This window comes from Arachis ipaensis, chromosome B1 (assembly GCF_059453495.1).
Source record: "Arachis ipaensis isolate K30076 ecotype BB chromosome B1, ASM5945349v1, whole genome shotgun sequence".
Classification (NCBI taxonomy): Eukaryota; Viridiplantae; Streptophyta; class Magnoliopsida; order Fabales; family Fabaceae; genus Arachis; species Arachis ipaensis.
This window is the reverse complement of record NC_142436.1, coordinates 117,339,664-117,356,859: the sequence shown is the minus strand read 5'-3', so window position 1 is coordinate 117,356,859 and position 17,196 is coordinate 117,339,664. Positions and strand designations below refer to the sequence as shown.

At 38.0% G+C, this 17,196-nt stretch overlaps 1 non-coding gene across 1 annotated transcript; it reads left to right on the top strand.

Annotated features, from left to right (window-relative positions):
* The first annotated feature begins 16,104 nt into the window (after positions 1–16,104).
* Positions 16,105–16,212, top strand: LOC148578070 (small nucleolar RNA R71). The gene has a single exon (XR_015904685.1). It is a non-coding gene; the product is annotated as a small nucleolar RNA R71 (small nucleolar RNA).
* The last annotated feature ends 984 nt before the right edge of the window (positions 16,213–17,196 follow it).

Here is a 17,196-nt window from a genome sequence, read left to right as displayed (position 1 = left end):
GCATTGAGATCGTGGAATTATGAAATTGGATCGTAAGCTTACCTAGTGATATATTTTTTAGCTTTTTAAGCATTGTGGACCATACTTGCTATGTGATTGATTTCGACTTCTATCTTTCTTTTCCTAAGTTGCATAGCAACTATATTTCCCACTTCATATCAATTAGGTGATGAAAACAAACTTCAAAGTGTGTCATTGTTTGATGTATGAGTTTATATTTCATTTGTTTCATTGAATTTTCTTGCACATCAACCAATGTCCATGCATTATCCATTTCACAATTGCTTGATTCTTTCTTGAATGCTTTTATGCTTCTTTACTACTTGTTTGTTTATCTTAACCTTACACGTTTTCTTCAAAGTATTTCAAGAACACTAGAATGAGTGAAGTGTACATTTTTTTTCTGTAATTGTGACATCGCTTTTCATGCTAGTGTGTGAGTTTTAAACCGCACAACTTAGAATTCACACACTTGTTTTCTACATGTCACAAACTTAGTCACTCACTTCATTTTAGTGATTATCACCTCATTCTAACAATCTATGCTTCCTTGCTTTTGTAATTACTTGTCTTACCATCCTGTTTCCTATCTTTTAAGATGACCCACCATAAGCAAAAAGGGAAGGAGAAGAAAGAATACGCAACAACCAGTTGATCCACCAGCTGAAGGTGGCAATCTGTGAAGTCACCATATCCCCCTTGCTCATCTTTGAATGCACCGAGGACGGTGCAAACTTTTAAGTGTGGGGAGGTCGTCCGACCAATTGGCCATTTTTGGGTGACAAATTTCTAATCCTAACACTTTCATATTTTATTTTATTTTATTTTATTACTAAGTCTTTTAGAATTTTTAGTTGCATTTTCTTGGTTTGCATATATATATATATATATATATATATATATATATATATATATATATATAATAAGCTTAGTCAAAATAATGAAATTTTTCAAGAAAACTTCTTTTCATATAAGGCATTGACATCCTAATTGATTTCAGTTGATATTTGTTTTATTGAAACTTGCTTGAAATATATTGTGGAACATGTTTTTAAGCTAAGAACACATAAGTTTGTGAGTTTTTTAGCCTAATTGTGTGGTTGCATCATATTAACCACTATTTTCCTTCTTGTGTGTATTATTCTCTTTCTATGATTGTAATCTTTGATTTGTTTGATTCTTTATGTCCATTATTATGTGTATGAATGCATATATAATTGAGGCATTCATTTCATTTAGCTTACTTACCCAAATAGCCTTACTTTTTTATCCACCGTTGTTAACCAATGTTGAGCCTGTTTAACCCTTTTGTTCTTAATTTTAGCACATCACTAACCTTAAGTGAAAAATAATAAATGTCCCTTATTTAGAGTGTGTATTATTTAAGTATGAAAAAGCTTGGGAACATTGGTTGAGATGAAAGTGTATTTTTGTATTATCATTGAAAATTTTGGGAATTAGGTACGTACTCATGCATTAAATTTTTAGACCATAAGCATTGATACTCTTGTATATTTTTATTTTGAAAAAAAAAAGAAAAATAAAAGAAAGAAAAAAGAAAAGGAAAAGAAAAAGAAAAAAAAGAGAAAGCAATAAAAATGGACAAAATGCCCCAAAGTAAAGTAATAATAATAATGCATATGTGTTGTGATTGAAGAGAATGTATGAGTGTGTGAAAAAGTGAGAATTATGGATAGCTAGATGTTGTATTAGAATTGTATAGGTTGTTATATATGTTTGGTGAGAGCTTAGGTTAATCAAAGTTTCAAATTTCAAGCTCACTTAACCATATATATCTTTACGTTGACCCTAGCCCCATTACAACCTTGTGAAAAGTCCTCATGATATTTGTATGCATACATTGAATAATTGTTGATTGTTAAATGAAAAATAAATCTTGAAAAGCATGATTAGAGGAGAATTGATGAGTGAATCAACCTTAAGCACTTGAGCAATTAGAGTGCATATACATCCGGTGAGGGTTCGATTGCTCAATTCTATATTTCCACCGGTTATTATTTCTTATCTTGCAATTTTATGATTTTTTCAATAACTCAATTCAATTGTGAATTTGATTTGATTGTGATTGCTTTAGTCCTTATGTTCATATATGTATTCTTAGAAATTGATTTATTTTGACCAAGTAGTTGCACGCATTTAGATAGATTGCATGTAGATAGATTGCATTTAGATAAGTGCATTGAATAAATGCAATACCCTTTCTTGTCTTTCTTGAGTTTAGCATGAGAACATGCTATTGTTTAAGTGTGGAAAGATTGATAAACCACAATTTTATGGTTCATCTTGTATTGAATTTGGTGGATTTTATCAACTTTTTCCACATTTATTCAATGAAATAGCATGATTTTGTGAATCTCTCCTAATTTGTGCTTAAGAATGAAAATATGCTTTTAGGTCCTAAAATTGCTAAATTTTATTCACTTCAATTCCATACGATGTCTTGATATGTTTGTTGAGTGATTTCAGGCTTAGGGGGGTAAGGATTGAATTGAAGAAGTGAAGAAAAAGCATGTAAAGTGGAGAATTCATGAAGAAATGAAGTTTTGGAAATCTTCCATGCAAGGCGTATGCGTGACCCACGCGAAGCGTGACCTGAAAAATTGCAATATGACGCATGCGTGTGACCCACGTGTATACATGACAAGCAGCATGTGACCAACTTAAAGGCAACACTTTGGGGGCGATTTCTGGGGCTGCAGAAGTCCAATCCAACTCATTTTTTAAGCTATTTGAGGCCAAATTCAATAGGGAACAAGGGGGAGCAATTAGGAGTAGTTTTATAAACATGCTTTAGGTCATATTCTAGAGAGATAAGCTCTCTCTTTGGTGGAGGCGTTAACGTCGGTTAGGAATTTTTGCATAAAATTATGATTCCGTCGATAGTATAGTCCCAACCAATGAACAACTCCTGACCAAAGTTTGGAAAGACAAATGGTCACAATCAAAACAAATATAATTTCAGGAGTTTTAATTCCCAGGTCGTCTCCCAAGGACTAGTGATCAATGAGTGCACAATTTCGGTTGTGAAGGCAACAAGATTTTCAATGAAGAGATAAACAATTAAAGGAATAAAAGAACACTCAAAATTGCAAGTAATGAACTAATAAAGGAATTAAAGAACTAGCTATGTAATATGAACAAGTAAGCTATGAAAATGATTGATGTATGTATGTGTGTGTGTTGATTCAAGACATAAATGAAATCTTAGCTTGGGATGAGCTAAGGGTCCTTTCCTTGTTGGAACCCTACCTATGACAATTGTAATGGATTAATTCCACTTAATTAACCCTCACATCGGAGACTAGATCAAGTGAGCATAGTTGTTCTTAATCCACAAATCCTAACTCACTTGCTAATTGCCTTAGCAACAAGTTAGCTTTAGTGGAAAAAAGAACAATTAACAACTCATGAATTATCACTAAATGATGGACATTCCAACTCTAGGAACCCAATTGCTCATTTTTCCCAAGCCAAGAGGTGGAAATTTAGCCCATAATTAAAGTTGACATTTTCACAAACACTTGGTGGGCAAAAACACAAATCATGGCAAAATTGAGAAAATGCTTGAAACTATGAGTAACAAATAATCAAAAGCAACAATAGCAACTCAACCAAGCATATAACAATCACCAATCATCAAAATCATCAACAAGAAATCAAAATTGCAAAAAGTATATATATTAAAACTATGACTTTAATTACAAGAAAGAGTATCAAAATTGTAACTAAAAAGAGTAGTAATTAAGAGATACTTACAATGGAAGCTAGCACAAACCAAGATCAAAATTGAAAATGGCATTTGAAATGTAAAACCCTAATATAAACCCTAATGGTGATGAGAGAAAATTTAGAGGAAAAAAAAACTAAACTAAAGCCTCCTACTACTATCCTAAAAACTACCCTAATGATATGCTATCCTTCTACAAGGTTTGCCCTTTCCAATATGAGCTTCCAGCATCAGAATTGGGCCTTCAAGCCCCTCAAAACGTGAGTCACTGATAAACCCATATTTTATGATATATTTTGTGCCTAATTTAAGTGATTTATTCAATCCTTCACTCACTTATTCATGTTAATTGCATGGTTTTACTTTCCCTTCCTTATTATGTGATATATGCAAAATACATATTTCCTATGCTTTGAAAATAATTATTTTAATTACTCTTTATTACCATTCGATGCCGTGATTTGTGTGTTAAGTAGTTTCAGATATTCTAAAGGCATGAACGACTTAAAGGATGGAAAGGAAACATACAAAAATGGAAGGAAAGCACAAAATGGAGTTTTTGAAGAAACTGGCAGCGACGCGAACGCGTGGGCGACGCGGCCACATGCCTGGCGCGAAGAGAGCGCGATGCGAACGCGTAAATGACGCGAACGCGCGCCTTGAGCAGAACGCAAATGATGCGGACGCATGGCCGAAGCGAACGCGTGATAAGAAAAACTCCAGATGACGCGACCGCGTGACCCACGCGGACGCGTGACAGAGGCCACGCACCAGAAATTACAGAAAACGCTCCCAGCAATTTCTGAAGCCCTTTTTGGCCCAAATCCAAGTCCAGAAGGCACAGATCAGAGGTTATGAAGTGGGGGAATGCATCCATTCAAGGGAAAGTCTCCAATTAGTTACTTTTGATGATTTAGATGTAGTTTTTAGAGAGAGGTTCTCTCCTCTCTCTCTTAGGATTAGGATTAGGATTTAGGATCTTTCTTGCTTTCATGATTGTCCCTTTTTATCAGGTTCAACTTTCCTTTTTATTATCTTCTCAATTTAATTTATGAACTTTTCTATGTTACAGATAATTCTCTTAATTAATGTTATTTGAGGTATTTCAGTTTATGATTGCTCTCTTTTGTTTATGTTATTGTTACTTCCAACCTGAAGATATTTTTATTCGAGTAGATTTACTTTTTCCCTTTTGGTCTTGGTTAAGAAATCAGTAACTCAGGAGTTATCAAACTCAACGTGATTGATAATTGTTATCTTTGCTAAATGAATTGAACTTCAATAATTCCAGTCCTTTCTTAGGAATTGACTAGGATATGAAGATCAGACTAATTAATCCACTTGATCTTCCTTTGCTTTAGTAAAGGCTAACTAAGTGGGATTAAGATTCAATTCTTATCTCTATTGATAAGGATAACTAGGATAGGACTTCCAATTTCTCATACCTTGCCAAGAGTTTATTTTACAGTTATTTATTTATTTTACTTGTCATTCAAATTACTTGTTCCTTACTTTCAAAACCCCCAATTTACAATCTTCATAACCAATAGTAAGAACATACCTCCCTGCAGTTCTTTGAGAAGACGACCCAAGATTTAAATACTTCGGTTATCAATTTATTTAGGGGTTTGTTACTTGTGACAACCAAAACGTTTGTAAGAAAGGTTGATTGCTTGGTTTAGTAACTATACTTGCAACGAGAGTTTACTATAACTTCTAAACCATCAATCTTCAGTTCTTCAGTCACGTGCATTTTTAATGAAGGCATGCGCGGGCACCTATGCGTACGCATAGACATGTGCGCACGCACACTTAACCAAATTTACAGGTTGTGCGCACGCACACTTCGCGATACTCGGGATGCTTGTGCGACGCGCCAGATGTTGTGCGCTTGCACACTTGGCTCTGATTTGCTACCTGTGCGTAAGCGCAAGAGGCTGTGCACACGCACACACACATCAATTTGCCCTTCTCCTTTGTTTCCTCATGCTTCCTCCTCCTTGCATGCTCTTCTTCCATTCTCACCAAGCCATTCTCCTACCTTATACATCTAAAATCACTCACAAACAACATCAAGGTACCGAATGAAAGGTGGTACACCGGAATCGTGATTATTTGTTCCCTGGCTATAATGCCAAAAACTTGGTGTAGGAGAACGTGATCTCAAGACTTCTTCACAATTCTGTGTAACTGACCAGCAAGTGCACTGGGTCGTCCAAGTAATAAACCTTACGTGAGTAAGGGTCGATCCCACGGAGATTGTCGGCTTGAAGTAAGCTATGGTCAACCTTGTAAATCTCAGTCAGACGGATTCAAATGGTTATGAGGTTTTGATAATTAAATATAAATAAAATAGAAATATTTATGTAATTCATTGGTAGGAATTTCAGATAAGCGTCTAGAGATGCTTTGTTGCTTCTGAACTTCTGCTTTCCTACTGCCTTCTTCCAACCATGCGTTACCTCCTTCCATGGCAAGCTGTATGATCCTCTCGGATGAAAACAAATCCATATGCGCTGTCACCGCACGGCTAATCATCTGTCGATTCTCGCTAGCATCGGAATAGGACCATTGTCCTTTTGCACAATGTCACTGCACCCAACATTCGTAAGTTTGAAGCTCGTCAGAGTCATCCCTTCCCAGATCCTACTCGGAATACCACAGACAAGGTTTAGACTTTCCGGATCTCAAGAATGCTGCCAATGGTTCTAGCCTATACCACAAAGACTCTGATCTCATGGAATGAAATGCTCTGTTGTCAGGAGAGGCAATCATGCATCGTGAACCAGGAGGCCAAGAGATACACACTCAAGCTATTGCAGATAGAACGGAAGTGGTTGTCAGGCACGCGTTCATAAGTGAGAATGATGATGAGTGTCACGGGTCATCACATTCATCAGGTTGAAGTGCGAGTGAATCTCTTAGAGAAGAAGTAGGTGTGAGTTGAATAGAAAAACAATAGTACTTGTATTAATTCATGAAGAACAGCAGAGCTCCACACCTTAATCTATGGGGTGTAGAAACTCCACCGTAAAAAATACATAAGTGAAAAGTCTAGGCATGGTCGTGAGGCCAGCCTCCATATCCAAGGTCTAAGGACTCAACTTCCAGAGATACAAAATAAAACTCTCTAAAAGTAGTTTTTATACTAAACTAGTAACCTAAGGTTACAGAAAATGAGTAACTAATTGCAAATAGTGCAGAAATCCACTTTCCGGGGCCCACTTGGTGTGTGCTTGGGCTGAGCATTGAAGCTTTCACATGCATAGGCTGTTCTTGGAGTTAAACGCCAGGTTTGGTACCAGTTTGGCCGTTTAACTCCAATTCTGGTGCCAGTTTGGGCGTTTTACGCCAAGATGTTGTAAACTAAATTTGAACGCCAGTTTGGGCCATCAAATCTCTGACAAAGTATGGACTATTATATATTGCTGGAAAGCCCAGGATGTCTACTTTCCAATGCAATTAAGAGCGCGCTAATTGGGCTTCTGTAGCTCCATAAAATTCATTTCGAGTGCAGGGAGGTCAGAATCCAACAGCATCTGCAGTCCTTTTTCAGCCTCAGAATCAGATTTTTGCTCAGGTCCCTCAATTTCAGCCAGAAAATACCTGAAATCATAGAAAAACACACAAACTCATAGTAAAGTGTAGAAATGTAATTTTTGAATAAAAACTAATAAAAATATCATAAAAAGTAATTAAAACATAGTAAAAACTATGTAAAAACAATGCCAAAAAGGGTATAAATTATCCGCTCATCATAGGCTGTTCTTGGTGCACGAAATTGTGATCTCAGGCAACGGCACCAAAAACTCTATACGCACGTCTTAATAAATTATTTTTCATTCACAACTTCGATACAACTAACCAGCAAGTGCACTGGGTCGTCCAAGTAATAAAACCTTACGTGAGTAAGGGTCGATCCCACGGAGATTGTTGGTATGAAGCAAGCTATGGTCATCTTGTAAATCTCAGTCAGGCGGATAATAATTGATTATGGAGTTTTCGAAAATAATTAATAAATAGATAGAAAATAATGATAGAAATACTTATGTATATCATTGGTGAGAATTTCAGATAAAGGTCTAGAGATGCTTTTGTGCCTCTGAACTTCTGCTTTCGTGCTGTCTTCATCCAATCAGTCCTACTCCTTTCCATGGCTGGCTTTATGTAAGGACATCACCATTGTCAATAGCTACTTGTCATCCTCTCTGGAAAATGGTCCGATGCGCTGTCACTGCATGGCTAATCGTCTGGAGGCATCACCGTGGTCAATGGCTGCATCCTATCCTCTTGTGAAAATGGTCCAAATGCTCTGTCACAGCACGGCTAATCATCTGAGGTTCTCGATCATACTGGAATAGGATTCACCCTCCTTTTGCGTCGGTCACTACGCCCAGCACTCGCGAGTTTGAAGTTCGTCACAGTCATTCAATCCCAGAATCCTACTCGGAATACCACAGACAAGGTTTAGACTTTCCAGATTCTCATGAATGCCGCCATCAATCTAGCTTACACCACGAAGATTCTGATTAAGAGATCCAAGAGATAATCATTCAATCTAAGGTGGAACGGAAGTGGTTGTCAGGCACGCATTCGTGGGGGAATGATGATGATTGTCACGTTCATCACATTCATGTCGAAGTGCGAATGAATATCTTAGAAGCGGAATAAGCTGAATTGAATAGAAAAATAGTAGTACTTTGCATTAATCTTTGAGGAACAGCAGAGCTCCACACTTAATCTATGGAGTGCAGAAACTCTACCATTTGAAAATACATAAGTGATAAAGGTCCAGGCATGGCCGAATGGCCAGCCCCCAAAACGTGATCAATATGATCCTAAGATGAACTAAAAATCATAAGATGTCTAATACAATAGTAAAGAGTCCTATTTATAATAAACTAGTTACTAGGGTTTACAGAAGTAAGTAATTGATGCATAAATCCACTTCCGGGGCCCACTTGGTGTGTGCTTGGGCTGTTCTTGAATGTTACACGTGCATAGGCTCTTTCTAGAGTTGAACGCCAGGTTGTAACGTATTTCTGGCGTTCAACTCTGGTTCGTGACGTGTTTCTGGCGTTTAACTCCAGACAGCAGCGTAGAACTGGCGTTCAACGCCCTTTTACGTCGTCTAAACTCGGCCAAAGTATGGACTATTATATATGGCTGGAAAGCCCTAGATGTCTACCTTCCAACGCAATTGGAAGCGTGCCATTTTGAGTTCTGTAGCTCCAGAAAATCCATTTTGAGTGCAGGGAGGTCAGAATCCAACAGCATCAGCAGTCCTTCTTCAACCTCTGAATCTGATTTTTGCTCAAGTCCCTCAATTTCAGCCAGAAAATACCTGAAATCACAGAAAAATACACAAACTCATAGTAAAGTCCAGAAATGTGAATTTAACATAAAAACTAATAAAAACATCCCTAAAAGTAACTAGATCCTTCTAAAAACATACTAAAAACAATGCCAAAAAGCGTATAAATTATCCGCTCATCACTTATCAATGAACTTAGTTCCAATTAGATGAGCGGGGCTTATAGCCTTTTTGCTTCTGAATAGTTTTGGCATCTCACTTTATCCTTTGAAGTTTAGAATGATTAGCATCCATAGGAACTCAGAATTCAAATAGTGTTATTGATTCTCTTAGTTCAGTATGTTGATTCTTGAACACAGCTACTTTATGAGTCTTTGCCGTGACCCTAAGCATTTTGTTTTTTAGTATTACCACCGGATACATAAATGCCATAGACACATAATTGGGTGAACCTTTTCAGATTGTGACTCAGCTTTGCTAGAGTCCCCAGTTAGAGGTGCCCAGAGCTTTTAAGCACACTCTTTTTGCTTTGGACCACGACTTTAACCGCTCAGTCTCAAGCTTTTCACTTGACACCTTCACGCCACAAGCACATGGTTAGGGACAGCTTGGTTTAGCCACTTAAGCCAGGATTTTATTCCTTTGGGCCCTCCTATCCATTAATGCTCAAAGCCTTGGATCCTTTTTACCCTTGCCTTTTGGTTTAAAGGGTTACTGGCTTTTCCTGCTTACTTTTTCTTTTTCTTTCTTTTTTTTCGCCTTTTTTTTCTGCAAGCTTTTCACAGCTTTTTCTTGCTTCAAGAATCAATTTTATGATTTTTCAGATTATCAATAACATTTCTCTTTTTTTATTATTCTTTCAAGAGCCAACAGTTTTAACATTCATAAACAACAAATTCAAAAATATGCATTGTTCAAGCATTCATTCAGAAAACAAAAGGTATTGCCACCACATCAAAATAATTAAACTAATTTCAAGATAGAATTCAAAATCATGTACTTTTTATTCTTTTGCAATTAAAAACATTTTTTATTTAAGAAAGGTGATGGATTCATAGGACATTCATAGCTTTAAGACATAGACACTAGACACTAATGATCATGTAATAAAGACACAAACATAGATAAAACATAAAGCATAATTTTCGAAGAACAGAAAAAATAAGAACAAGAAAATTAAAGAATGGGTCCACCTTAGTGATGGCGGCTAGTTTTTCCTCTTGAAGATCTTATGGAGTGCTTGAGCTCCTCTATGTCTCTTCCTTGCCTTTGTTGCTCCTTGGTGCACGAAATTGTGATCTCAGGTAACGGCGCCAGAAACTCTGTACGCACGTCTTAATAAATCGTTTTTCATTCACAACTTCGATACAACTAACCAGCAAGTGCACTGAGTCATCCAAATAATAAACCTTACGTGAGTAAGGGTCGATCCCACGGAGATTGTTGGTATGAAGCAAGCTATGGTCACCTTGTAAATCTCAGTTAGGCGGATATAAAATAGTTATGGAGTTTTCGAACATAAATAATAAATAGATAGAAAATAAGGATAGAAACACTTATGTATATCATTGGTGAGAATTTCAGATAAGTGTATAGAGATGCTTTTGTTCCTCTGAACCTCTGCTTTCCTACTGTCTTCATCCAATCAGTCTTACTCCTTTCCATGGCTGGCTTTATGTAAGGACATCACCGTTGTCAATGGCTACTTTTAATCCTCTCTGGAAAATGGTCCGATGCGCTGTCACTGCATGGCTAATCGTCTGGAGGCATCACCCTTGTCAATGGCTGCATCCCATCCTCTTGTGAAAATGGTCCAAATGCTCTGTCACAGCACGGCTAATCATTTGAGGTTCTCGATCATACTAGAATAGGATTCACCCTCCTTTTGCGTCTGTCACTACGCCCAGCACTCGCGAGTTTGAAGTTCGTCACAGTCATTCAATCCTAGAGTCCTACTCGGAATACCATAGACAAGGTTTAGACTTTCCGGACTCTCATGAATGCCGCCATCAATCTAGCTTATACCACGAAGATTCTGATTAAGAGATCCAAGAGATACTCATTCAATCTAGGGTAGAACGGAAGTGGTTGTCAGGAACGTGTTCATAGGGAATGATGATGATTGTCACGTTCATCACATTCATGTTGAAGCGCGAATGAATATCTTGGAAGCAGAATAAGTTGAATTGAATAGAAAAATAGTAGTACTTTGCATTAATCTTTCAGGAACAGCAGAGCTCCACACCTTAATCTATGGAGTGAAGAAACTCTACCGTTGAAAATACATAAGTGAAAGGTCCAGGCATGGCCGAATGGCCAGCCCCCATGATCTAAGAACTAGACGTCCCAAGATGTCTAATACAATAGTAAAAAGTCCTATTTATAATAAACTAGCTACTAGGGTTTACAGAAGTAAGTAATTGATGCATAAATCCACTTCTGGGGCCCACTTGGTGTGTGCTTGGGCTGAGCTTGAATGTTACACGTGCAGAGGCTCTTTCTGGAGTTGAACGCCAGGTTGTAACGTATTTCTGGCGTTCAACTCTGGTTTGTGACGTGTTTCTGGCGTTTAACTCCAGACAGCAGCGTAGAACTGGCGTTCAACGCCCTTTTACATCGTCTAAACTCGGTCAAAGTATGGACTATTATACATTTCTGGAAAGCCCTGGATGTCTACTTTCCAATAAAATTCACTTTTCGTGCAGGGAGGTCAGAATCCAACAGCATCAGCAGTCCTTCTTCAACCTCTGAATCCGATTTTTGCTCAAGTCCCTCAATTTCAGCCAGAAAATACCTGAAATCACAGAAAAACACACAAACTCATAGTAAAGTCCAGAAATGTGAATTTAACATAAAAACTAATAAAAACATCCCTAAAAGTAACTAGATTCTACTAAAAACATACTAAAAACAATGCCAAAAAGCGTATAAATTATCCGCTCATCACAACACCAAACTTAAATTGTTGCTTGTCCCCAAGCAACTGAAAATCAAATAGGATAAAAAGAACAGAATATACTATAAATTCCAAACTATCAATGAAACATATCTCCAATTAGATGAGCGGGACTTGTAGCTTTTTGCCTCTTGAATAGTTTTGGCATCTCGCTTTATTCATTGAGGTTTAGAATGATTGGCATCTATAGGAACTCAGAGTTCAGATAGTGTTATTGATTCTCCTAGTTCAGTATGATGATTCTTGAACACAGCTACTTTATGAGTCTTGGCCGTGGCCCTAAGCACTTTGTTTTCCAGTATTACCACCGGATACATAAATGCCACAGACACATAACTGGGTGAACCTTTTTAGATTGTGACTCAGCTTTGTTAAAGTCCCCAATTAGAGGTGTCCAGGGTTCTTAAGCACACTCTTCTTTTGCTTTGGACCTTGACTTTAACCGCTCAGTCTCAAGTTTTCACTTGACACCTTCACGCCACAAGCACATGGTTAGGGACAGCTTGGTTTAGCCGCTTAGGCCAGGATTTTATTCCTTTAGGCCCTCCTATCCACTGATGCTCAAAGCCTTGGGATCCTTTTTATTTACCCTTGCCTTTTGGTTTTAAGGGGTTATTGGCTTTTTGCTCTTGCCTTTTGGTTTTAAGAGCTTTTGGCTTTTTCTGCTTGCTTTTTCTTTTTCTTTCTATTTTTTTTTCGCCATTTTTTTCTTTTTCTTTTTTTTTCTGCAAGCTTTGTTCTTTGCTGCTTTTTCTTGCTTCAAGAATCATTTTTATGATTTTTCAGATTATCAAATAACATGTCTCCTTATCATCATTCTTTCAAGAGCCAACATATTTAACATTCTTAAACAACAACTTCAAAAGACATATGCACTGTTCAAGCATTCATTCAGAAAATAAGAAGCATTATCACCACATCAATATAATTAAACTAAGTTCAAGGATAAATTCGAAACTCATGTACTTCTTGTTCTTTTGAATTAAAACAGTTTTTATTTAAGAGAGGTGATGGATTCATAGGACATTCATAACTTTAAGACAAAGTTACTAACTACTAATGATCATGTAATGAAGACACAAACATGGATAAGCACTTAATATAGAGAAAACGAAAAACAGAGAATGTAAGAACAAGGAATGAGTCCACCTTAGTGATGGTGGCGTTTCCTTCTTGAGGAGCCAATGATGTCCTTGAGCTCTTCTATGTCTCTTCCTTGTCTTTGTTGCTCCTCCCTCATTGCTTTTTGATCTTCTCTAATTTCATGAAGGATGATGGAGTGCTCTTGATGTTCCACCCTTAGTTGTCCCATGTTGGAACTTAATTCTCCTAGGGAGGTGTTGATTTGCTCCCAAAAATTCTGTGGAGGAAAGTGCATCCCTTGAGGTATCTCAGGGGTTTCTTGATGATGAGCTTCTTCATGTGCCTATTGAGATCCATGAATTTGCTCTCTTGTTTGCTCCATCCTTTTCTTAGTGATGGGCTTGTGAGATGAATCTTTCCATCTCCCATGGCTCAGAGGTGGAAGCAATTGTCTTCCCTTTCCTCTTTCTTGAGGTTTCTCTGGACTTAGGTGCCATTAAGGTTATGGAAAAACAAAAAAGCTATGCTTTTACCACACCAAACTTAGAATGTTGCTCGCCCTCGAGCAAAAGAAGAAAGAATAGAAGAAGAAGAAGAAGATATGGAGGAGATGGAGGGATGTGTGTATTCGGCCATATGGGTGGGATTGGGTGGGGAAGAGATTTTGAATTTTGAAGGTAGGTGGAGTTTACGAGGTAGGTTTACGGGGGAAGAGTGGATGGAAGTGAGTGGTGAAGTGGTGATAGGGAAGAGAGTGAGTGGAGGTAGGTGGTGATCCTGTGGGGTCCACAGATCCTGAGGTGTTCAAGGATTTACAACCTTGCACCAAATTAGGCATGCAAAATGCCCTTGCACACAACTCTGGGTGTTCAGCGCCAGATTGGTGCTTGTTCTGGGCATTGAACGCCCATTTGTTGCCCATTTTTGGCGTTGAACGCCAGAACCATGCTTGTTCTGGGCGTTCAGTGCCAGCTATTCTCCAGGGTGCAATTCTGGCGTTCAAACGCCCAGATGCTGCCCATTTTGGGCGTTCAGCGCCAGAACCATGCTCTGTTCTGGCGTTGAACGCCAACCAGATGCTTCTTACTGGCGTTTAAACGCCAGTAAGGTCTTCCTCCAGGGTGTGATTTTTCTTCTGCTGTTTTTGATTCCATTTTCAATTTTTATATTTATTTTGTGACTCCACATGATCATGAACCTAATAAAACATGAAAGAACAAGAAAAATAAAATTAGATAAATAAGAATTGGGTTGCCTCCCAACAAGTGCTTCTTTAATGTCAATAGCTTGACAGTGGGCTCTCATGGAGCCTCACAGATGTTCAGAGCATTGTTGAGACTCCCCAACACCAAACTTAGAGTTTGAATATGGGAGTTCAACACCAAACTTAGAGTTTGGTTGTGGCCTCCCAACACCAAACTTAGAGTTTGACTGTGGGGGCTCTGGTTGACTCTGTTTTGAGAGAAGCTTATTGTGCCTCTTTTCCATGTTTACAGAAGGATAACCTTGAGTTATAAACACAAGGGAGTCCCCATTCAATTGAAGGACTAATTCACCTCTGTCAACATCAATCACAGCTCTTGCTGTGGCTAGGAAGGGTTTTCCAAGGATGATGAATTCATCCTCATTCTTCCCAGTATCTAAGACTATGAAATCAGCAGGGATGTAAAGGCCTTCAACCTTTACTAACACGTCCTCTACTTGTCCATAAGCCTGTTTTCTTGAATTGTCTGCCATTTCTAATGAGATTTTAGCAGCTTACACCCCCTAGATTCCCAGTTTCTCTATTACAGAGAGGGGCATGAGGTTTATCCCTGACCCAAGGTCACACAGAGCCTTCTCAAAGGTCATGGTGCCTATGGTACAATGTATTAGGAACTTTCCAGGATCCTGTTTCTTCTGAGGCAATCTCAGTTGATCCAGATCACTTAGTTCATTGGTGAACAAGGGAGGTTCATCTTCCCAAGTCTCAATACCAAATAATTTGGCATTCAGCTTCATGATTGCACCAAGGTACTTAGTAACTTGCTCTTCAGTAACATCCTCATTCTCTTCAGAAGATGAATACTCATCAGAGCTCATGAATGGCATAAGGAGGTTCAATGGAATCTCTATGGTCTCTCGGTGAGTCTCGGATTCCATTGGTTCCTCAAAGGAAAGCTCCTTATTGATCACTGGACGTCCCAGGAGATCTTCCTCCTTGGAATTCACGTCCTCTTCTTCCTTTACAGGTTCGGCCATGGTGATTAATTTAATGGCATTGCACTCTCCTTTTGGATTTTCTTCTGTATTGCTTGGGAGAGTACTAGGAGGGATTTCAGTGATCTTTTTACTCAGCTGGCCCACTTGTGCTTCCAAATTTCTAATGGAGGATCTTGTTTCATTCATGAAACTTACAGTGGCCTTAGATAGATCAGAAACTAAGTTTGCTAAATTAGAGGTATTTTATTCAGAGTTCTCTGTCTGTTGCTGAGTGGATAATGGAAAAGGTTTACTATTGTTGAACCTATTTCTTCCACCATTATTAAAACCTTGTTGAGGCTTTTGTTGATCCTTCCATGAGAGATTTGGGTGATTTCTCCATGAGGGGTTATAGGTGTTTCCATAAGGTTCACCCATGTAATTTACCTCTGCTATTGCAGGGTTCTCAGGATCATAGGCCTCTTCTTCAGAAGGCGCCTCTTGAGTACTGTTGGATGCAGCTTGCATTCCATTCAGACTCTGAGAAATCATATTGACTTGCTGAGTCAATATTTTATTCTGAGCCAATATGGCATTCAGAGTATCAATTTCAAGAACTCCCTTCTTCTGAGGCGTCCCATTACTCACAGGATTTCTCTCATAAGTGTACATGAACTAGTTATTAGCAACCATGTCAATGAATTCTTGAGCTTCTGCAGGCGTTTTCTTTAGGTGAATAGATCCACCTGCAGAAGTATCCAATGACATCTTAGCTAATTCAAATAGACCATCATAGAATATGTCCAGGATGGTCCATTCTGAAAGCATGTCAGAAGGACACTTTTTGGTCAGTTCTTTGTATCTCTCCCAAGCTTCATAGAGGGATTCACCTTCTTTCTGTCTGAAGGTCTGAACATCCACTCTAAGCTTACTCAGCTTTTGAGGAGGAAAGAACTTAGCTAAGAAAGCCTTGACCAACTTATCCCAAGAGTTCAGGCTATCCTTAGGTTGAGAGTCCAACCATATTCTAGCTCTGTCTCTCACAGCAAAGGGGAAAAGCATGAGTCTGTAGACTTCAGGATCTACGCCATTAGTCTTAATAGTATCACATATCTACAAGAATTCAGTTAAGAACTGAAAAGGATCTTCAGATGGAAGTCCATGAAACTTGCAGTTCTGCTGCATCAGAGAAACTAATTGAGGTTTCAACTCAAAATTATTTGCTCCAATGGCAGGAATGGAGATGCTTCTTCCATGTAAATTGGAATTAAGTGCAGTAAAGTCACCAAGCATCCTCCTTGCATTATTATTATTTTCGGCTGCCATCTCCTCTTCCTGTTCGAATATTTCTGAAAGGTGCTTGTGGATTGTTGTAATTTAGCTTCTCTTAGTTTCCTCTTCAGAGTCCTTTCAGGTTCTGGATCTGCTTCTACAAGAATGTTCTTGTCCTTGCTCCTGCTCATATGAAAAATAGGGACAGAAAAATAATAATAATAGGGGTCCTTTTTACCACAGTATAGAGGTCCCTGTGTAAGTAGAAGAAAAGAAAAAGAAAAAATTTGAACACAGATGGAAGAGGGGGTTCGAATTTGGGTGAGATGAAGTGTTAGTAGATGAATAAATAAATAGAAGGAGATAAGAGAGAGAGAGAATTTTCGAAAATAATTTTTGAAACAGCGTTAGTGATTTTCGAAAATAGTTTTTGAAAAAAGTTAGTAATTTTTCGAAAATTAAAATAAAAAATTAAAATAATTAGTTAATTTAAAAGAAATTTTGAAAAAGAGGGAAGATATTTTCGAAAATTAGAGAGAGAGTGAGTTAGTTAGGTAGTTTTGAAAAAGATAAGAAACAAACAAAAAGTTAGTTAGTTAGTTGAAACAAATTTGAAAATCAATTTTGAAAAGATAAGAAGAT